Source organism: Pristis pectinata, chromosome 25, assembly GCF_009764475.1.
Source record: "Pristis pectinata isolate sPriPec2 chromosome 25, sPriPec2.1.pri, whole genome shotgun sequence".
Classification (NCBI taxonomy): Eukaryota; Metazoa; Chordata; class Chondrichthyes; order Rhinopristiformes; family Pristidae; genus Pristis; species Pristis pectinata.
This window is the reverse complement of record NC_067429.1, coordinates 25,077,412-25,099,401: the sequence shown is the minus strand read 5'-3', so window position 1 is coordinate 25,099,401 and position 21,990 is coordinate 25,077,412. Positions and strand designations below refer to the sequence as shown.

At 40.9% G+C, this 21,990-nt stretch overlaps 1 protein-coding gene across 1 annotated transcript in view; it reads left to right on the top strand.

Moving 5' to 3' along the window:
* Positions 1-1,499: 1,499 nt before the first annotated feature.
* The window catches only part of LOC127582839 (sodium channel protein type 4 subunit alpha-like), a 158,187-nt gene continuing 137,696 nt past the window's right edge, over positions 1,500-21,990 (top strand). Inside the window, exon 1 of the mRNA XM_052038404.1 lies at positions 1,500-1,575. The gene's annotated coding sequence lies outside the window, so the exon portion shown is untranslated. The remainder of the gene's footprint in view (positions 1,576-21,990) is intronic.

Here is a 21,990-nt window from a genome sequence, read left to right as displayed (position 1 = left end):
ATGTGTTTTTGAAGTTCTGACTTCCAAACAGGCAATGTCTCATAAAGGCACCTTTATACAAGGGTGAAAAATTGAGTAGAAGTCCATAAGACATAAAACTTTTGATTGAAGCATGGGGCATAAAATGATTGAAAATCATATACCAATTTGTGTAACGTTATTATGCCAATTACACCCTTAAGTAGTCTCAGTGAATAGAATTCCAGTGCATCAACGTAGAATTTATAAAGGAGGCCAAACCATAGACTTCCGAATTCAAGTTTCAACTTTCCATTGCTTGTACACTCAACCACTTTCGAATCACCAACATGACCTGGTGAAAGTTAGACTTGGGGTTTATCTTAGCAAGAACAGTTAACGATGGCGTCTCGCAGCAGCCTAAACTTAGTCGGATATTCGGTATATTATCTTCACGAACTATTACCGAAGATTGCCCATATTAATCAGCGCTGCATTCAAATTGCCCTCTGGTGTTAATGCCAAAATAAACACCACGCTTGTTCCGGGGCATAAATAGTTTGCAGTCACCTCATCGCTGCGGTAAATCGGAAGTTACATGAGCAGTCATTGGATCTGTCCGGCACCCTGGATAATAGTGGTGGATAACAGGAAATATTATTTTGGGGATTTGCGGCAGAAATAAGCAACATCTGACCTCTGGCATGTAAAGGATACGCAGAGAAAAGCTAATTGGGGCTTTGTACAACTGTAGTTACATCCAGGCTCGGAAGCTGGTACTGGAGCGTTAAGCTCAGGTGAATGGTAAACTTTCACTGTGCAGACTTGTGTGGCTGTAAGGCAATGTCCGAAAAGGCGATGTCCGGGTTACTGGAAGATGGGAATCACTGATTAAGCAAGTGATCATTATATAGGCAGGATTGCAGGCTTAACAATAATCAATGCTAAATATTTTCATTGGCACATTCGCTGGTGTGCACTTCACCATAAAGTGTTAGAAAAAGCAATGCATTCACTACCTGTATCCTATCAATGAATGCATTGGGAATTAAATGCAGTAGTTAAAAAAAAGCCTCAAACACCAGCTCCCAAACACTTCTCTCCACATCTACTCGCAATGACTACTTTCCAATAGGCAGGCGGGCTCTCTGATACATTCTCCCTCCACTCCTTGGAACGGCAGCTGAAAGGAAATTACTGGGAAATGCTCTTGAGATTTCTGCCCTGCGCAGACTGCCGGGCTACTGTCAGCTGGGGGCTTTATTTAATGTTGTAAACTCCTGAAGCAAATATTTTGTGGCTGTGCAGATCAGCGCGGTTGGAGTCTATCTCAGCGGTATTTTCGCCACTCTTCACTCACCCCCCAACCCCCAATAATCTTTTCGACATGTCCCTGAGCCGGGTGTGAAATGTAATGTAATGATCTTACCTGCAATAAACTGATCGGGTTTCAGTCCGAAGCCTCGGACGTCACCAGCAGCTGATCCGGAGATGTGGGATTCTCCAGTGTAACCGCTCCTTACACAACCCAAGGAGACCCTGGACACTTCGCTTAACTTCAGGCTGTTGGATTTCTGTTGAACTTTATTGGAATTCACTTTCGTTCGAGCCAAAAAGGTACAACAAGGTTAATCTAAAATAATGATAATTCAAAGAAGTGTGACATACAGATAGCTCGAACTTCTGAACTCTTTCATGACATTACCCTAAATTGATTGCTAAATTCGTGTTTGATATTAACCAGAAAACTGTATTTTGCGGTATTTCTGAAGCGATTTGGATATATTCTGGAAGTTAAAGAGCTTATGCAGGACAAATCTATAGACTGAAGTCAACTGTGTGGAGCTGAAAAGTTTACCAAGTGATTCAAAGCCGACTAGACCTATATGGCAACCGTTACTTCACAATTCAGGTTAAAATATCGAACGCCACTACTGACATGCCCAAACTTTCAGTACTTCAGATGGCATATTTTGCCCGAGTTTTGTTTTATTTTTATCTCCTGTGGAGTAGCCTTTGAGTTCTGTCGCGAAGTATTTCAAATTTCGAAGCTGTTAGGTTTTATTTCGGGATCTGTTTGTGATCGAGTTGCAATGATTTTGATTTTCTGCGTTGCTGCTGGTTCTGACTTAAGCCTCGAAGGGTGTTGGGGATAATACTGGGGGCATCAATCCTGCCTGTATCAGCAAATGTACTTCCCGACACTTCAGACTCTCTGTTTGAAATCTAAGTACTATCATGTTACAAGTTGAGTGTTAAATAGTTGAAATAGAATTATCTTATAATGGATTAGAAGTTGTGCTGGAAGAGAGGCATATAAACAGGCAGTTTAATTAGATTTTTGTCTTAATGTCGATGTTTTTGGGGTTGAGTGGTAGTTTCCTAGAGCGTGGTATGTTGGTTCAATCATGGTATATTGTTACTCGTTATAATCTAGTGTAAAACGAACACTGCTTGCGTTTGATGCGATTCACCAGCGCATTTAAAAGTACGGCGAATTTTTAATTGCTAGTTATCTCACTTGAAGTTCCGAGTTCTGGTGTTCAGTGGAGGCGACAAGGGGTGCATGTCAGTAGCAGTCGGATATAGACAAGGTGCTTGATATTGGGATATTTGTGTGCTGGGAGAATGGTTGGCTATGACTTTACCCAGCGTGTGTTTGTCAATGGGATCCACTGATGGATTTATGGATGCTTAACTAGTGGTTCTAATCTATGACAGGCCAAATTAAAACCTTTGTAGTTCAACCTTTTATGCTAAACATTACTGGTGCTGTGAAGGGACAATCAAGAATCTGTTCCATCCAAATGTACACAATTATCAATTCATAGAGAGTCACAGAGTCATCTAGCAGTAAAGCAGGCCTTCATTTCACCCTGACCATGATGACATCCATGCTGACCAAGTACCCACCTACACTAATCCCATTTTCCACCACTTGGTCCATAGGCCTTTTTTGCCTTGGGATTTCAAGTGTTCATCGAGATACATCTTAAATGATGTGAGAGTACCTGCCTCCACCACCTTCCCAGGCAGCCCATTCCAGACTGTAACCACCCTCTAGGTGAAAAAACCATCTCAGATCCCCTCTAACCCTCTTACACCTCACCTTAAACCTATGCCTTCTCATTCTACATGTCTTCTGACTATCCACCCTATCTAAGCTTCTCACAGCCAGCGCCTCCTTCCCAGGGTACCAATGCTTAATACAAGAGGACATGGCTTTGAAGTAATGGGTGGGAAGTTCAAGGGAGATATCAGAGGAAGGTTTCTTACCCAGAGAGTGGTTGGGGCGTGGAATGCGCTGCCTGGGGTGGTGGTGGAGGCAGGTACATTGGTCAAATTCAAGAGATAGCTAGATAAGCATATGGAGGAATTTAAAATAGAGGGATATGTGGGAGGAAGGGCTTAGATAGTCTTAGGTGAGGTTTAAAGGTTGGCACAACATTGTGGGCCGAAGGGCCTGTATTGTGCTGTACTGTTCTATGATTCGATGATTCCATGATAATTTTGTATACCTCAATCAGATCCCATCTCAGCTTCCTCTGCTTCAAGAAAGATAAACCCAGCCTATCCAGTCTCTCCTTAGCAATGAAATATCCCAGGCAGCATCCTGGTGAATCTTCTCTGCACCTTCTCCAGTGCAATCACATCCTTCAGTCACAACCAGAATTGCCACAATACTCCAGCTGTGCCAAAGCAATGTTTTTTTAAAGTGATACCAAGACCTCCATGCTCCTATATTCGATTTCTGGCTGATAATGACTAAGTTCTGTTCACCTTCTTCACCATCCCATTTACATGTGCTGCCATCTTTACGGATCTTTGGACTTGTACCCCAAGATCTCTCTATCCTCAATACTCCCTGGACCCCTACCCTTCATGGTGTATGTTCTACTCCTATTAGACATCCCAAAATGCTTCACCTTATACTCATCCGAATTAAATTCCATCTACCATTGTCCGCCCAATTTAGCAGCTGATCAATTTAATTCTGTAACCTAAGACTATCCTCACTATCAACAATACCACCAACTTCATACAATCTGCAAACTTACTGATCATACCTTCTACATTTATATCTGCATTATTAATATATATGACAAAAAGTAAGGGTCCCAGCACAGAATCTTGTAGTACACACTGGTCAGGCTTCCAATCATAAAAGTAACTCTCCAACATTATCCCCTTTCTCTATTACCAAGCCAACTTTGGATCCAATTTACCAAGTAGTCTTGGATCCCAGGGGCTCTAAACTTTAAGACCTGCCTTCCATGTAGGACCTTGTCAAGGGCCTAATTGAAGTCCTGGTAGAGAAACTTAACTGCAGGAGTCTCATCAATATATTTCGTTACTTCTTCAGAAAGCTCAATCTAGTTAGCCGAACAGGATCTCCCACCAACAACACCGTGCTGATTATCCCTGATTAGCTCCAACCTTTCCAATTCTGTACCTCAGAACTTTTTTTCCAATAACTTCCCTGCAACTTCTGTTACACCAGAACGTAAATCAAAAGTGAACTTTTACAACAGAATTTGCTAGGTTATAGACCACATTTCCCTCAGAAGATCAGCACTTTATTTCTGTCGGAGCTTTCTGTAAATTCGAAAACATATTTGGCATAATCCCGAGGCATTATCTAACAGTGGACTTCAGATTTCCTCCCCAGTTGTCAAAGAACAGGCCCCGGAGGTCACTATCAGAATCAGAATCAGGTTTATTATTACTGACTTAAATGTCATGAAATTTGTTGCTTTGTGGCAGCAGTACAGCGCAAAGACATAAAAATTACTATAAATTACAGAATAAATAAAGTGGAGCAAAAAAAGGAATAATGAAGTAGTGTTCATGGGTCAATAGCCAGCTTTTCATTAGTTGCAAGACATTTAATAATAATAAGACAAAAGTTAGAAAATACTGTGCATTTTTTAAAAAAAAATATACTAACTATGAAAAGACCATGATACAGACTGACTGCAACTCTTGTCCGTTCTATTTAAAGGGCAATAACTAATCCAGCTGAACCCCAGATTTAATCCACAGCTATGAAAGATTCTCTTTAATGCAAAATGCACAGGATTTGTGATGTGTTTACAATAATGCAAAATAATGCCAAAATGGAGTCAAAAGTAATCAATGCAGTGCGACGTTTGGCTTGTATATCCAAGTTGCATTGTCACTTACTACTCACGCTGAACTCCGAGGTGCACATATCACCACTCTGCTCCATAGCTATTAATTCTAAATATTGGAGAGAGGGCGTGGAAATATCAGTCCTCAATAACACTAAAAACAAGTTTAAAGGAGGTTCTTAAAACATTACTTTGCATTTGCCCCATGTTAATTTCAAGTGGTTGCGGAAGTTACCAATACATGTGGTCCAATATTACATTGCCGTGATTGAAAAATGATGGTGTAACTCAAAGTGACGTGATTCCGAGGCACCTCACATCAGCACAAATAACAATAAAGCTGCACCTTCAATGGGAATCGTGAAACATTAAAGAGAAACTTCTGAAGTTTCAATCCACCATATTTTATATCTATTAGGTTTTATTTTGCAATTAATATCAAATAAATAGATTTACAGGAATTATTCTGTTATATATAGAATTTAGGAATTTTCTTTCCAGTTCTGCCAAGGACAGTGCAAATGTTAAACAATTTATGAGGTGTTGTGGTACATTTGTTATAAACCGTGACAGTCCACCCTTACTGATGAGCCCATGGTCCTGCTGAGTTTGAAACCAGGAGCCTTGGAGACAGTAACAGCACTAAGTCTGACGAGGAGACTCAGGAGATGAGCATACAGCTTGAAAAATTACTCATCTGTAAGCATTCACTTTCAGTCATGCTCCTTGCTCCTGCATGTTTTATTTTTTAGTGGCAGGGTGTGAAGTAATACTTCCATTTTAATTGATGTGCAAGGTTTACTTATTAAATCGCTTTGTTTCTGCATTTGTAAATTACAAAGATCTCATCGCCAGGCCCAGCTGTAAATTAACCTTTTGGCTGTTGTAATCCCTCAACCCCTTTGAGGCCAAGCCAGATTTGTATCTGGTTGTCTCATGTGAATATCTGTCCTGTATAAATAACTTGAGTTGGTCAGTGCCAACTGGTCTTGGAACTACAACTGCATAGAAATTGAGGGCTGACTTAGTATTCAAATAGAGGGGAGAGGGTAAAGCTGATACATTCAATGTGTAATATATCTGTTCTATATTATTCCACAAGAAATGTATCCTCAAATCTATAAGGAACATTTTTTGGAGATGCTTTTCATGTGTCTTCAAGGCACAAATATTCAGACTGTTTGAGTAATTTGAAATATAAAGAAGGCTCTTGCCTGCAGTTAGTCATAAACCAACATGTCAAATCAAGTCTTGGGGGATGTAACACTGTCACCAAACTGATATCAGAATTTGATACATAGAAGACAAGAGCACTGAACTTCCTAGACATGTATGAAGCCAAAACTGGAATCTGAATTTTGATATGCTGATGAAATTACAACAATGGAAACTGAAAACATTTTTCAATCTGATGCTCTTTAAGCTTTATTTAGAGCAACTTGTATACTTCTAATGTTTTATTTCTTTTGAATGTTAATAATATGAGTTCTGGAGTCAGGGATTAACCTCATCTCCAGAGTGACGCCTGGTGAGAACTCTTAGAGGAGGGTGTTAACTCCTTTGTTCTGGAGTCAGGTAGTGCTGTGACACCACAACACTTCTTAACGTTGTGTCAAAGTTAAACTGCTGTGGTGTAAATGCAGTGTCAATCTATTTAAAGTTTAATTTACACCAAATAACAGTATTGAGGAAATAATTTCCTCATACATTGAAGATTGAAAGAGATAAGTACTATATAAAAGGCTCAACAATCTATGAAATGGAAAAGAAAAACACAATATTATCCGGAATTGTGCGACAAAGCCGATATTAAACTGATAGACTCTGATATTATGAAAGTAGGTGTAAAATTAAAGTGGATAATGGATAAGTGAACACCAGATGTTGGAATGTGGCACTGCTGTCATTGCTGGGCTGTTAATAATAATTATAACCAGATTAATTTTCTTACAGAATTCATTCTGTTTTCTTATGCATGGCATAACAAGATGATCTGATGTTAATTAAAGGGAAATGATAATGATTATAACAATGTTTTGCAGATCTCAGTAGCTTTATTCTTTGACAGGAAAAATTAAAAAAAGGAGCTCATAATCTAAATGGTGAGAGATTGCAGGAAACAGAACTGTAGTGAGATCTGGGTGTGCTAGTGGATGATTCATAAAAGACAGGTATGCTGTTATAGTGGATAATTAGGAAAGCTAACATAATGTTATTGTTTATTACCAGCGCAACTTGGACAGACGTTGAAAGGTTATGCTTCAGTTGTACAAGACAATGGTGGGACCACATCTGGAGTATAGTGAACAGCTTTGGTCTCCCTATTTAAGGAAGGATGTTACAGTATCAGAAGCAGTTCAGGGGAGGTTTACTGGACCAATATCTGTCATGGGCATGTCATCTCATAAGGAAAGGTTTAACAGATTGAGTTTGACAGAATGGATTTGTATTCACTCAAGCTTAGAGAATGAGATGGGATTTGATTGAAACATTTGAGGGCCTGAGTGGTCTTGACAAGGTGGATGTGGAGATGTTGTTTCCTTTTGTGAAAAAATCTAGAACCAGGAGCTGCTCATTAAAAATAAGGTGAGCCCCATTTAAAACAGAGATGAGGTGATTTTTTTTGCTCTTAGAGGGTTGTAAGTCTTTGGAACTCTCTTCCTTAAAGAGCAGTGGAAGCAGAGTCTTTGAATGTGTTTAAGGTAGAGGGAGATAGCTCTTGATAAACAAGGGTAGACATGGATAAGGACATTTGGTTCCAGTCAGATCCGCCACGATCTGATTAAATGAGAGGGCAGTCTTGGGGAGTTGAGTGGCTTATTCCTGTTCCTAATTCACATGGAATACTCATATCTACTATTTTGTATGTGGCCAATGCAGGTGGCATTATGAAGGACATATCCGTGGGGCTGGGTTCAAATTCACCTCTATCTAAAAGCACTTTTTTCTGTAAGTTATGAAAGCTCAAAGTAAACAACATTATAAGTTCTATTCTGCTTTTTATTGAACGTAAGTTGCAACAATGAATTCAGCACTAAGATTCTTCATTCATCATGGGGTGGAAACTTAAATGGGAGTATCTCATGAGTGCAATCTCCTTCTTTTGTTTGACTTGGATACATTCCATGCTTTGGGACTTAAGGCCACAGTTGCGCATTGACTCATTTAGCATCTTCTATTTGTGGAACAAATAGCTACATCATCCACAGCATTTGTGGATTCTGTTAAGGGTTGTCCATTGTCTTTGAGGAAGGCCAAAGCCACAGAGATCCACTGTAGGGTCCACAATTAGATATTTGTTCTCTGTTTGGATGTGTCTCATACCGCCTTCCATTAGTGGATTTGTGCCTGCAGCATAGATGGTGTTTCCCAGGATGCCAACTGTGATTTTAAACATCTTTCTGATAGTTTGCCATGTCATCGTGAATGGGGACTTTGCTTTTACAATAACATTGTCTTTCTGAAGTTGGCATTATGTGCACAAAAATCTTCACTTTTCATTCAGTTTGTCCTGAACATAGCTTGAGGAGCATAATAAATGGTAGGATATAAACACCTACAGATTCCTCATGACAGCAAGTGAGACAGATATCTGTCCATTGGAATATAAAGCATCCTGTTCAGATGTAGATAAAACATCCTGTAGCATGATATAAGGAAGAACAGGCATTCCTCACCTTGTCCTAAGCAGCATTCCTCCTTCAACCATCACCAGATATCATCAATGTTGGTGAATATACAGGAAGGGACGAAACAAGGAGAAAAGTACTCTGATTCAGTGCTATTATGCTTAGCTATGTACTAATAATCACAACCTGCACATTGCTCTGATACTTGCTTATACAGTCATGGAGTCTTAAAGTTGCAGCCCAACTCGTCCATGCCAATCAAAGTGCCCATCTGAGCTACTCCCATTTGCTCGCGTCTGGCCAATATCCCTCTAAATCTTTCCTATCCGTGTATCTGTCCAACTGTCTTCCAAATATTGTTATTATAGCTGCCTCAACCACTTCTTCTGGCAGCTCGGTCCATATATGCACCGCCTTCTGCATGAAGAAATTGCTCCTCAGGTCCTTTTTAAATCTCTCACTTCTCAGCTTAAACCTTTACCCTCTAGTTTTTGAGTCCTTATCCCTGGGGAAAAAACTTTGAGTATTCACCTTATCTAGTCCCCTCATGATCTTATACACCTCTATAAGGTCACCCCTCAGTCTCCTACACTCCAAGGAATAAAGTCCTAGGCTACCCAACCTCTCCCTATAACTCAGGCCCTCGAGTCCTGGCAACATTCTTGTAAATTTTCTAATCAAATGATCTGCTAGATTCTTCCATCCACTGCACCTCAGTGTTGTTTTTAATATTCATTTAATACATTTGCTTGAGTTTGATTTAAAAACACAAATGATAAAGCTCTAACCTTGATTAAAATATGTTGTACTTAATGTCCATTCAAAATAACTTGGATAATGAATCAAAGTATAAGCTTAAAGAAATTTTCAAATGACAAGGTATTTATGAAAGATATTTAACGGTAAAATATATTGCAAGTTGCTTCACATAAACATTTTCAAGCAAAAGTTGGAATTGATTGAAAGAATGAAATGTTAGGATAGGTGCCTAAAAGTTTGATCAGAACTGTAGATCTTAACGGGGTCCTAAAGAAGGAGATAGAAGCAGAAATACTATGAGGAAACTGCTGATATCATGGTTTGGGTAGCTGAAGGCATGACTGTCAGTAGCAGGTAAAAATGAATGGGAAGGGACAAAAAGCGAGAAATGAAGGAATGTAAAGTACTCAGTGGTCATGAGACTGGGGGATATTAGAGAAATAAAGAGGGGTGGGGTCATAGATTTAGGAAAGGATTTTAGAATTGAGGCAGTGAAGTGACCAGATTGTCCACAGCATTTGTGGATTCTGTTGAGGGTTGTCCGCTGTCTTTGAGGAAGGTCAAAGTCACAGAGTTCTGCTGCAGGGTCAATGGTGAGATACAGTGTTTGTTCTCTGTTTAGATGGATCTTATACTGCCTTCCATCTGGATAGTAGATTTGTGCCTTCAGCACAGACGTTGGCTGGTGTTTCCCAGGATGCCGGCAGTGATTTTAAACATTTTTCTGATGGTTTGCCATGTTGCCATGAATGGAAAGTTTGCTATTACAATAATAGCTGTAGTTAGAATTATGTGCACATAAATCTTTACTTTTCATCCAACCTAGAGAGATAGAGCAGTAGGAACAATGAATAGAGCAAAGCATTTGCACCAGAATATAAATTACCTGCATAAATCAACACAAAATGATCATTAAATGTAAGATTTAGGGGTATATACATTAGTCAATATATGTGCTGTTAGTACAAAGCAAATGGGATTGAAATGGCAGCGAGAGAAAGGGAACAGGGAATGTTAGTTGACCAATCACTTACAGAGTTGAGTAAATATCATGAATATTTACTGCAGCATAAAACATTGCACAAATAGCTCATTAAAATAGTGAAGCTCAAGTCTCCAGGGATCAAAGAAGGTTGGGCTCATCCTGCTGTCAATAATAAGTCCAATTCTGATCATCAACACAACCCAAAATATATGTTTTCACTGGAGATGCAGAAAACAGCAGCAATGCCGATACTACCTGCAAAGCAGATGACCTATGACTGTCTGGGGAAATCTGATTGAAGTGATTATGGGGAGGGGGAGGAAACATAAACATTAAATGCAAAAGATGAATAGCATATTACTTTAGAATAGGTTAAGAAGGTAAAATAGAGAATGTGCAGATAAATTAGTGAAAAGTAAATTTAAAGAGATTTTAGGTAGAATTATTTTGAGTGATAAATGTTGAGACTAATCCACCATATAGGGAGGTTGTTGAGAAAAGTAGTAACCACAATCAAATGCAGCTTGGTGACTAAAGAGTGATATTGGATGCACTACACATTGTTTTTTGAAATCCATGATTAGTTTTTCCATGTTCTTCCGAATCCACAACATATTTACAAGGTGGTCTATTCATGTAAATAGGCACCAAAATAAGTAATTGATCTTCTAGAGAATAACAGGAGCTCTTGGATGGTAAAATATAAGCCCACTGGGAAGAAGACTTGGCGCAATAGGTTGTGAGAGAATGGGATGGAGCAAGTTTGGTGGGACATTGGTATTGGTATTGGTTTATTATTGTCACTTGTACAGTGAAAAAATGTGTCTTGCATACCGATCATACAGATCAATTCATTAAACAGTGGAGTTACATTGAGTTAGTACAGAGTGCATTGAGGTAGTACAGGTAAAAACAATAACAGTACAGAGTGTCACAAAGTGTCACAGCTACAGAGAAAGTGCAGTGCAATAAGGTGCAAGGTCATAACAAGGTAGATCATGAGGCAAATGCATTTATCAACGAGAATCTAAGTATTGTTACTTAAGTGTGTATTTTTACAGAAGTCTGATGGCAATGGCCAAAAGCACATGTTCCATTAGGGTAGTACCCCATTATACTGTCTGGCTCTGAATAGAATTCCTTCATCCAAGATGTTTATGCTCACTGGCACCTGCGGAGCTCTTCCCATCAACTGAAATGTAAACAGTTTGAGAGCCTGGGTCAGAGGATTCTTACTCTCTAAACATTCGAAAGATAGAGATCCCAGGTCCTCACTTTCCACCCCATCAGCCTCTACATTCAACAGATTATTCTTTGCAATTGAATGGTTAAAAAAGTTAATTCTGTGTTCCTTGGAGATTCAAAGAATTAGGGGTGATCTTATTGAGACATATAAGATCCTAAGGGGAGGTGACAGGTTAGATGTCAAGATGTTTCCACTAAAGGGAGAGTCTAGAAAGAGGGGGGCATAGTTTCTACATAACTGGGTGGTCACTTAAAACTGGTGTGTGTTGGAACTTCTGCTCACAGAGGGTAGTGAATTTCTAGAATTCCCTACTCCAGAAGGATACAAAAGCTGGATCACTGGAGATATTTAAAGAGGATATAGATACATATTTGAATAATCGGGGAATTGAGGGTAATGTGGAATTGGCACAGAAAGAAACTGAAGCTTGGGGTAGATCAACCATGGTCATATTGAATGATGGGGTAGGCTTGGGGGGGCTGGTGGCCTATTCTTGCTCCTATTTACTTGAATTCTTGAGTTCTTAAAACCTGGCCATCTGATCGAGCTCTCACCAAAGTCTCCTCAGTAGATGAATATCATTCTTCATCTCGTTTTGTTCATGTGTAGTGGCATTTGAAGGCACTTTCTATATTCAGGTTGGCCTCTAGAGAGCAATAATATGTGAACAAACATAGAAAGGAAATGAGTGGGTGTTAGAAACTCTTCAGTAAGAAATTTCTGATGAAGAACAATGGAGATATTGGGAAATAGAGACATTTCAAGATCATCATCTGAAAAGATAAACCTACTTTGTCTGGACATCACATCTATATACAGGCTGTGCCTGGATAACTAATGGGTTCATTTTACAGATGTTCATTAGTGGATTTTGTCCATAAATTGAACAATACACAATCTCTCCATATGGTAGCCAAACCTCCACAGTATTGTAATGAATGACATCGAATGCACATAAGACTGAAACGAAAGAACAATTACTAAAAGTGGAGAGACAGAGGAAACTAGTTCTGCTCTTGGTAGGAGTATGTATGTTCTACAGACTTTTCAATGTAATAATATTATGGGAGCTCCTTGGTATGTAGGGGTGTCAGGAAGTTGGGCCTTCCTAACCCAGGGGCGTCCTGTTTAAGGAGATAAGGAACTCTGGTGCCCTTAGAACAAGACTCCGTCATTAAGTTTGGACGTCCAGGAATTTGTGGTTGAGTCAACGAGCGGGAAATAGGACATTCGGCCCATCGTGTCCATGCAGTCAACAAGAATTCATCTAAACGGATTGAATGGTAGAAAGAACGGGGGAGGGAGATGTGCGAGAAGAGAAGACAGATATTTTTGGGTGAAGACCTCGCTGTGCAGCCCACAGGATTGTAACTCGGGGAGACGGAGGGAGACCTGTGCCTGCTCTGTGCTGCCGGTGATCCAGGGCTGGAAGGAATAGTTTGTGCTCCGAGCTCCGGCCGGCCCTCTGCACCTGTCGTTGCGGAATCTCACCTGATCCGAGCCAAGCTCTCAGGGGCCGCTCTATATTTAGCTGTTGCCGCTTTTGCTCTTGCAAAAGCCAGTTCCCTGGCGGCCCGGTTCTTGTTAGGGACACTGACTCTCTCAGAAAAAACACACTCGCCCGAGGAGGCATTTATTTTTGTGGCTACGGGGAGAAACAGCCGACAGTGAGGCACAAATGTCTCCCTCACTTGAGGACCGAACAAAGGCAAAGAAACTTATAACTTCAGTAACATAATGGGACGATTCAAAGCAGCATGAATTAATTGAGAACAAGATCGGGGACTGTTACATGCATCCGAACATGACCCAGAGAGTCCGTCCTTCCCTTGAGACTGCTCCCTGAGACAGTGATTGAGCAGGGGGCAGGTTCTGCCTGAAGTGAAGCGAAACCCTGACCTACAGTGGAACACTCCTTGCCCACCTCACCCCCTGTTACTCAGGCATGGTGAGGCTGTGGGTGAGCGGGGCAGTGCCCGGCTCTCTGGGCTGTTTACCTCCCTCCAATGTGCGATGTAATGATTTCGCAGAAAGAGGAATGAGCAGAGTCATCGCACTCCTGAAATCCGAAGCCGCCACTGATCCTCTCGAGCAGGTGATCAAGGCTTTCTCTTGTCGCAAAGCGTCTCGATATGGGTATCTCAATAATCCTTCGCCTGAACACCACCCGCAGTATAGAAACGCCCACATGCATACTGCCACATGCATATTCATGTACACCCGTGCATATAAACACGAGCAATGCAAGGAAACATAGAAAATAGGAGCCGAGTAGGCCATTTGGCCCTTCGAGCCTGTTCCAACATTCAATAGGATCAAGGCTGATCATACAAATGCTAGCACATATATGAATACATACATACGCACATGGAAATATATGCAAATAAATATGTTCACACACACGCACACGTATGCATATTCCTTCATATATTCATTCAAAAACATTCATATAATCACATAATGCATAAATACGGACAGACCCACACACGGATTTCAACAAATGCCCACGTGAGGTGTCTTTGTTTTCAGTTTCTAAGTATGTTGATTGGAGTTTCCATTGAAAAAAATCTAAACTTAATGATAGGCAAAATAAAGATTCTCCTATCACAAGTAGAATAATGAAGGAGGTAAAATATATAACGAAATTCCCCAGACTGGCAGGAGGTGACGTTATCGGTTGCCCAATATCAAAGTCAGAATGTGTCTGACTGGAGATAATGAACAACGGAGGTGTGATTACACCACTGGCACCATTCTGTAGGCTCCCAGTTAGTGGGAAGGACAGTGAGAAGCAACTTTGCAGGAAATTGTCGAGATGTGCAAAAGCTGTAGAGATTTTGGAAAACAGGAAGCTTCAACTCTCCAAATATAGGCTGGGGTTGCTGTAACGGAAGGGGCAAAAGTGGGGTGGGGGGAGAAGTATTTGAAGTGTGTTCCGGACAGTTTTCTTAATCTATATGTTTCTAGCCCAATGGGGACTGGACTTGACTTAGCTCTGGGAAATGAGCGAGGCTAAGTGGAGCAAATATCAGTGCAGGAGCATCTAGGAAAGAGCAATCAAAAATCGTAAGGCTTCAAACAGTTATGGAAAAGGGTATGGATCTCTCCAATATAAAAATAACCAATTGGAAAAGGGCCAGTTTCAATAGGATGAGAACAAATCTGGCCCAGATAAATTAGATTCAAAACTTGGCAGGCAAAACTGTAATTGAATAATGGGAGGTATTTAAATTGGTGTTATTTAAGCTACAGCCCAGGTACATTCCCACAAGGGAGAGGGCTATGGAAGTTCAAGCCAGAAAAGGCCAAAAACATAGAGCTGGAAAAACTGGCGTATGAGAGATGCCAGGTAGTTAGCACAAGTGAGGATGAAATAGAGAAGGTTATGACGAGACCTGATAGAGGTTTAAACAAAGAAGTTACAAAGAAACTGTAACCATTGACAGAGGGGTCAAGAATTAAGATGCATACATTGGCAAAAGAATCAAACATTACATGAGGAAAAACATTTTCCTTTGCACAATGAGTGGTTAGGCTCAGTAATTCACTGCCAAGGAGGAGGCAGATTCAATTGTAGCATTCACAATGGATCTGGACAGATATCTGAATGGAAAAGGCAATGGGAAGAGGGTGTGGGATTGGAATTAGTTGAATTGCTTTTGCATAGAGCAGCTTTCAGATGTATTGGGCCAAATGATTTCCATCAGTACTCGAAACAATCTGTGATTTTGTGAGTATAATTTAAAATGAGGCACAAAATTATTCTAATTAATTTGTAGCACAAGCACATTCAGAAAGAAGTATCCATCTGACTGCTTCTGGGACCAGAGAGCAAAGCAATTCAGACTGGGGCAGACCCTCAGGAGCCTGCTGTTTATCTGAGAATTGGCAGAATTGGCAGCTGGCCAGAAACCTTGGGACTTTTCTCATGCTGTGGATCATTGTTTACAGCAGGTCCAATGAACGTTACATGGAGAAAAAGCCTACGCCCTTCATTAGGTTTTTGTTTTCTGGTCTACCTTAAATATTAAAATAATAAAATTCTATTTAATTAAGCCTGGGTGGGGATGAGTGATTTATCAATGCCATTTAACTGTTAAAGGAGCAAAAGATGATGTGCATGAATTTTTTAATTCCCCTTTCAGTAACACTGAATGTTCTTCATCAGCAAATTTTGATAAATAATTAAAAAGTGTGAAACATCCTGGGAAATTAATCTGCCTGCTTTCAGCATTTCAATGAGAAACTCTCCCTGGACTGGCTGTCTCTTGTTTTCTGCTCTTGCTTTATATTGTAAAAATTATCACTAATGGAATCAGTGGGGCTGACAGCACAGGAAGAAGACGTTTGACTCTTCATGCCTGCTTATTAGAGCAGTCTAAAACTAATACCATTGCCTTTACTCATTCCTATCTTTCATTATTTTCCACCATCTAAGATATTTAAACACTTCTCCGTTTAAAGGTAAAATTGTTTCTGCCTTAATCACAGCCAGAGGAAACGTCTCAGTACAATAACACTAGATATATTCAAGACCGTGATCAACATATTTTTGGATGTCAAGGCTAGTGAATGATGGGATAGTGGGGTACAGTTACAATGAAAAACGTGTTTGCAGCAGCATCATAGCACGTAGATTCAGGCAATAGCACAGAACATCAGTTATACATAAATTAGACAAGACAGTGAAGAACAAAAAATATACAAATCAAGACATTAGTGCAAAAAAGAACCATGATCAGAGACAAGTCCATGGTAGTGCAAGAGGTGTATATTTAAGATACAGGATCAATCGTAATCTTATAGAATGGCCTAGGAGACTTGAGGGACATTGTTCCCCTAATTCTTAAGTTTTTATAACAAGGATTTATTCTTAACCTTTCTCCTTAATTTCTTACTTTTCTGATTTTCCTTGTCATTGACAATATTGAAACTTATATGGATTTTTTTCAGAGATAATATGGTTGTTAATATGATTCATAAACTGTAGACAAAGATAGAGACTGCATCATCCCTACCCTACACTCTGCCCTGTTCCATTCTTCAACATTCAACTGAAGTAAAATTTCAAACTTTCATAACTACCAACATATTCTACACTCATTATTTTTCGAATATGGGCATTGCTGGCAAGATCAGCATTTACTGCTCAGTTCTATTTGTCATTGTAAAGGTGGTAGTGTGCTGCCTTCTTGAACCACTGCGAGGAGGTATTTGCAGCCTTACAGTGCATTAAGGTGAATAAATCCCCAGGGCCTAACCAAGTGCATTCTCAGACTTTGTGAGAGGCAAGAGAGGAAATTGCAGAGGCCCTTGCAGAGATATTTAACTCATTGTTAGCCACTGGTGAAGTTCCTGAAGACTGGAAGGTGACTAATGTCATTCCATTGTTTAAGAAAGGTAGCAAGGACAAGCCAGGGAACTACAGGCCAGTCAGCCTGACACTTGTGGTGGGGAAGTTACTGGAGGGAATTCTGAGGGACGGGATCTACCAGCATTTGGATAGACAGAGTCTGATTAGGAGGAGTCAGCATTGCTTTGTGTGTGGAAAGTCTGGCTTGACAAATCTTATAGAGTTCTTTGAAGAGGTAACCAAAAGGGTAGATGACGGTAGGCCAGTAGATGTTGTTCATTTGGACTTTAGCAAGGCCTTCGACAAGGTCCCGCATGGCAGGTTGGTCTGGAAGGTTAGGTCCCATGGAATCCAGGGAGAGCTAGTTGGGTGGATTCAAAATTGGCTCGGAAGTAGGAAACAGAGGATGGTGGTTGAAGGTTGTTTTTTGGAATGGAGTCTGGTGATTAGTGGTGTGCCACAGGGGTCAGTGTTGGGACCCTTGTTATTTGTTATTTATATAAATGATTTGGATGCGAGTGCACAAGGCTTGATCAGTAAATTTGTGGATGACATGAAATTAGGAGGTGTTGTTGATAGTGAAGAAGGTTATCGTAGATTACTGGGGGATCTTGATCAGTTAGGGAAGTGGGCCGAGGAGTGGCAAATGGATTTCAATACAGATAAGTGTGAGATGATGCATTTTGGAAAGTCAAACCAGCGTAGGACTTAGACTATAAATGGGAGGACACTAGAGAGCGTAATAGAACAGAGGGACCAAGGAGTCAAGTGCATATTTCATTGAAAGCGGTGTCACAGGTAGACAAGGTGGTGAAAAAGGTGTTTAGCATGCTGGCCTTCATCAGTCAGTGCATTGAGTATAGGAGTTGGGACATTATGTTGCGGTTGTATAAGTCGTTGGTGAGGCTGCACTTGGAGTACTGTGCACAGTTTTGGTTACCCTGTTTTTGGAAAGATGTGGTTAAACTGGAAAGAGTGCAGAAAAGATTTATAAGGATGTTGCCAGGACTGGAGAGCCTGGGATATGGGGAGAGGTTGCCCAGGCTAGGTCTTTATTCCCTAGAACATAGGAGAATGAGGGGCGACCTTACAGAAGTGTTTAAAGTTATGAGAGGCATAGATAATGTGGATACTAACAGTCTTTTCCCCAGGGTGGGGGAGTCCAAAACTAGGGGGCATAGGTTTAGGGTGAGAGGGGAAAGACTTATAAAGGACATGAGGGGCAATTCTTTCATGCAGGGGGTGGTGAGTATATGGAATGAGCTGCCAGAGGAAGTGGTTGAGGCAGGTACAATAGTATCATTTAAGAAGCACTTAGATAGGTACATGGAGAGGCAGGGCTTAGAGGGATATGGGCTGAACGCAGGAAATTGGGACTAGCTGGATGGGCACTGTGGTCAACATGGACAGGTTGGGCCAAAGGGCCTGTATCTGTGCTGCATTGCTTTATGACTCGATGACTCTCTGACACTGCAGTCCTTCTGGTTAAAAAACTACCAGAGTGTTGGTGGGCAAGATGTTCCAGGATTTAGACCCAGTGATTATATATTGCCAGGCACAGTGGTCTGGACCATTGATCCAGAGGCTTGAGTTTGAATCCCACTCTGGCAGCTGGGAATTAAGAAAGAACTTGAAACTAAGAAAAATAACTAACTTTCTCAATGGAGACCCAAGAGACCAGAGATGATGGAATCTGCAGCAACAAACAAGAAGCTGGAGGAACTCAGCGGGTCAGGCAACATTCATGGAGGGAAATGGGCAGTCGACTTTTCAGGTCGAGCCCTTTCATCTGGACTGGGTCCTCCACCTTTTTGGCCTAGATGCAAGGTCTCAATCTGAAATGTCGGCTGTCCGTTTCTTTCCACAGAGGCTGCCTGACCCGTGAGTTCCTCCAGCTTCTTTCTTGTTTGTCAAGTCTTCTTTATGGTTACCATGAAACTTTTGGATTTGACAAAGCCCTTTCAGGTTCATTAATGTTATTCAGTGAGGGAAGCCTGCTGTCCTTGCCTTGTCGGTCTATATTGGCACCACATTCACCAGTGTAGTTGATTCTTAACCTCTTGCTTAGTTCAGGGATAATTAGGAATGGATAATAAATGGTGCCATTGTCAATGATGTTCTCATCGCTTGAGTAAGTAAGTCAGGATGCTGTGTAGGTTGGAGGGGACCATCCAGGTAGATGGAGTTCATCTCAAAAACTCACTCATTGGCATATGTTGGCTCATTATGTGTTTTACCCCTCTACTGCCATCGGGATGTTCCCTGCCTCTGACTATAACCCAAAGAGTCCTTCAATACCCACAAAAGTCCTGGTGGACTTAAAATGCTGCAAAGATCAGTGCATTGGTAAGTCCAGTGCCGCTATACGTTACGTAGGAAAAATCCACAGGTAAACCAGATTTAATTCCATGTATTATTTATTAAGGTAAAGTGTGATCCAGCTTCAAAGATGAACCATAAATTGGTTGGAAAAAAGTAAATGTAGAAATAAAGGGTTAATTTTCTGATTAGTGGGATGTGTCAAGTGATGTTCCTCAGGGATTTGAAGATGAAATCTTAGCTCTTCACACTTTAAATTTAGGACAACACAGTAGTGCAGCAGTTAGTGCTGCTGCCTCATGGCTCCAGTGACCCAGGTTCAATCCTAACCGCCAGTGCTGTCTGTGTGGAGTTTGCACGTTCTCCCTGTGACCACGTGGTATCCCCTGGGGCATCCTGGTTACTTCCCCGGTATAAAGGAATGCTTTGGTAACTATACCTTACCCCTTTCTGTCTGTAGCTGGCAGAAGGTGCAGGAGAGAGTAAATGTGAAAGAGGGAAAATAAATGGGGGAATGGGGTCGATGGGAATGCTCCGGGGCCAGTATGGACTTGACAGAGTGAATGTCCTCCTGTGTCGTGAGGAAATATGAGAATGAGGAAACAAACTGTTGATATGGACAAGAGAACAAAGTGTTAGAGTATTGGAAATGACTCCAAGTTACAAGGTACTGTGTCTAACTTAAACACTACGAAGGAACAGCATAGATCAGCCATGATCATTTTGAAAGGAGGGGCAGGCTTGGGAGGCCTGATGGTCTACTCCTGCTCCTATTTCCTTGTGTTCTTGTGATATAGCAAATGTGCAATGAGTATGGGAGATGCACTTCATTGTGCCGAACTTGGAAGCCATACACTTTGAATTTGAATGTTAATATTTTATATATTGTGAGAGTTAACAAGTTCTGGGGGATCAAAGGCATTGCTGTGGGAATGTGCACAGCTCACTGAGAATGCATTGCCCAGGACTGTGGCTGGGTGTGAAGACTGGGGGTGGTGGGGAAGTCGGGGGGCATGAAGTTTCAAACGCACAGGCTGAATCACGATCTTGACAGAAGGATCGGGGCCAAGAGGGGTGGCTGGGTGGACGTTTTCACGGAAAGATCAGGTCTGGGGGTCGCACGTGGCCAGGTAGGTGAGCAGGTCTCAAGGCTCTAGGTCATGGGCCTAAGCCTTTGTAGGGGCTTTGTGGGAACAATAGGGTCCTTGAGGAACTGGAAGTCCATGGGTTGGCGGGTTGTGGCCTGGGACTTGGCAAGGTTGGGAATGAGTTTGTGGGGTGGGGGTTGGTGTAGTGTTGGTGGTGGTGAAGAGACATAAATATAGGACTTACCTTCCTGAGGTCCCAATCCAGGGAGGCATTGTCACAATCTAGCTGTCCTGGGAGTCTCCAGCAATGGGACAATTTGGTCTAAGTTTTCCCACAATATTCGAAAAGGAAGTCACATAGAGAATAACATTATACCATGCACGTCTAACAACAAATTGGGTCAGATATGGAAGGGACAATCACTGTGAAAAGTGCTCTGTTGACTTTCTGGAATGATACAAAATGACCAAAAATGATTGTTAACATTCATTTCTGTGAAAAGTCCATCTTCATTCGGATAAGGCTAGAAAGTAATTACGTCTGAGGCATGTTATCATTTGAGGGGCTGAGTGGAAATTCATTCCCACTTAATGGGTTAGTTTATGTCAAATTAGTTCATAAACTTGGTTTGCATTCCCTTGAGTTCAAAAGTTGAGGAATGATTGAATTGAGATGCTTGAAATGATAGAAGGATTCAGTAATGCAGATACAATGGAGCCTGTCCAGAATAATAATATGAAAATAAGGTGGTCAAATAGGAACAAAATTAGGAAGCATTCATTCACATAAATGTAATGGAATATCTGGACCATTCTCCAGCAAGACTTAAGGATGCAGGGTCATTTGAAATGCTCAGGTTCAGACCAGAAGATTTTTGTAACGAGGCAGAGAAAGGGGATGTCAGTGGCATTGAGCTCGGTTGCAGATTGGCTATACCCTAACTGAATGATGGAACTAACCTGAAGAAATGAACACCTGCTCCTGCTCTTATGGCACCAAACAAAACCTGTTAAATCAACAGTTAAATATTCAGCAGCCTCAAAAGACATGAACTATTCAGTGTCTTTGGGATTTATACCTACTTATATAGAAGTTACAGCACAAAAAAGGCTCACCTTACTGCATCCATCAACATATCATTCCATTCCTTTCTCCCTTATATATCTCTCTAGCTTCCCCTTAAACGTATCTCAGTGACGCCATGGGGTAGTAAATTCTATATTCTTACCATTCTGTGGCTATGCTATTTTATGGGCCTTAAGTTTTGAACATCCACTCTCCTGAAGTTCTTTATAATTTTAAAAACCTCTGTCAGGTTAATTCTCAACCTTCTCTTTTCTGAGAAGATAGCCCCATAGTTCAATCTCGAGTTATGTATTTTTTGGCTCTGTATCTCTGTGAATCTTTCTTTGTCTGGTATTTCTATATCCTCTATGTTACATAGAGACCAGAATTATGAATGTGGTCTAACCACAGTTATTTATCTTCTTCATTTTTGATTTTTTTTTCTTTTCGGAATG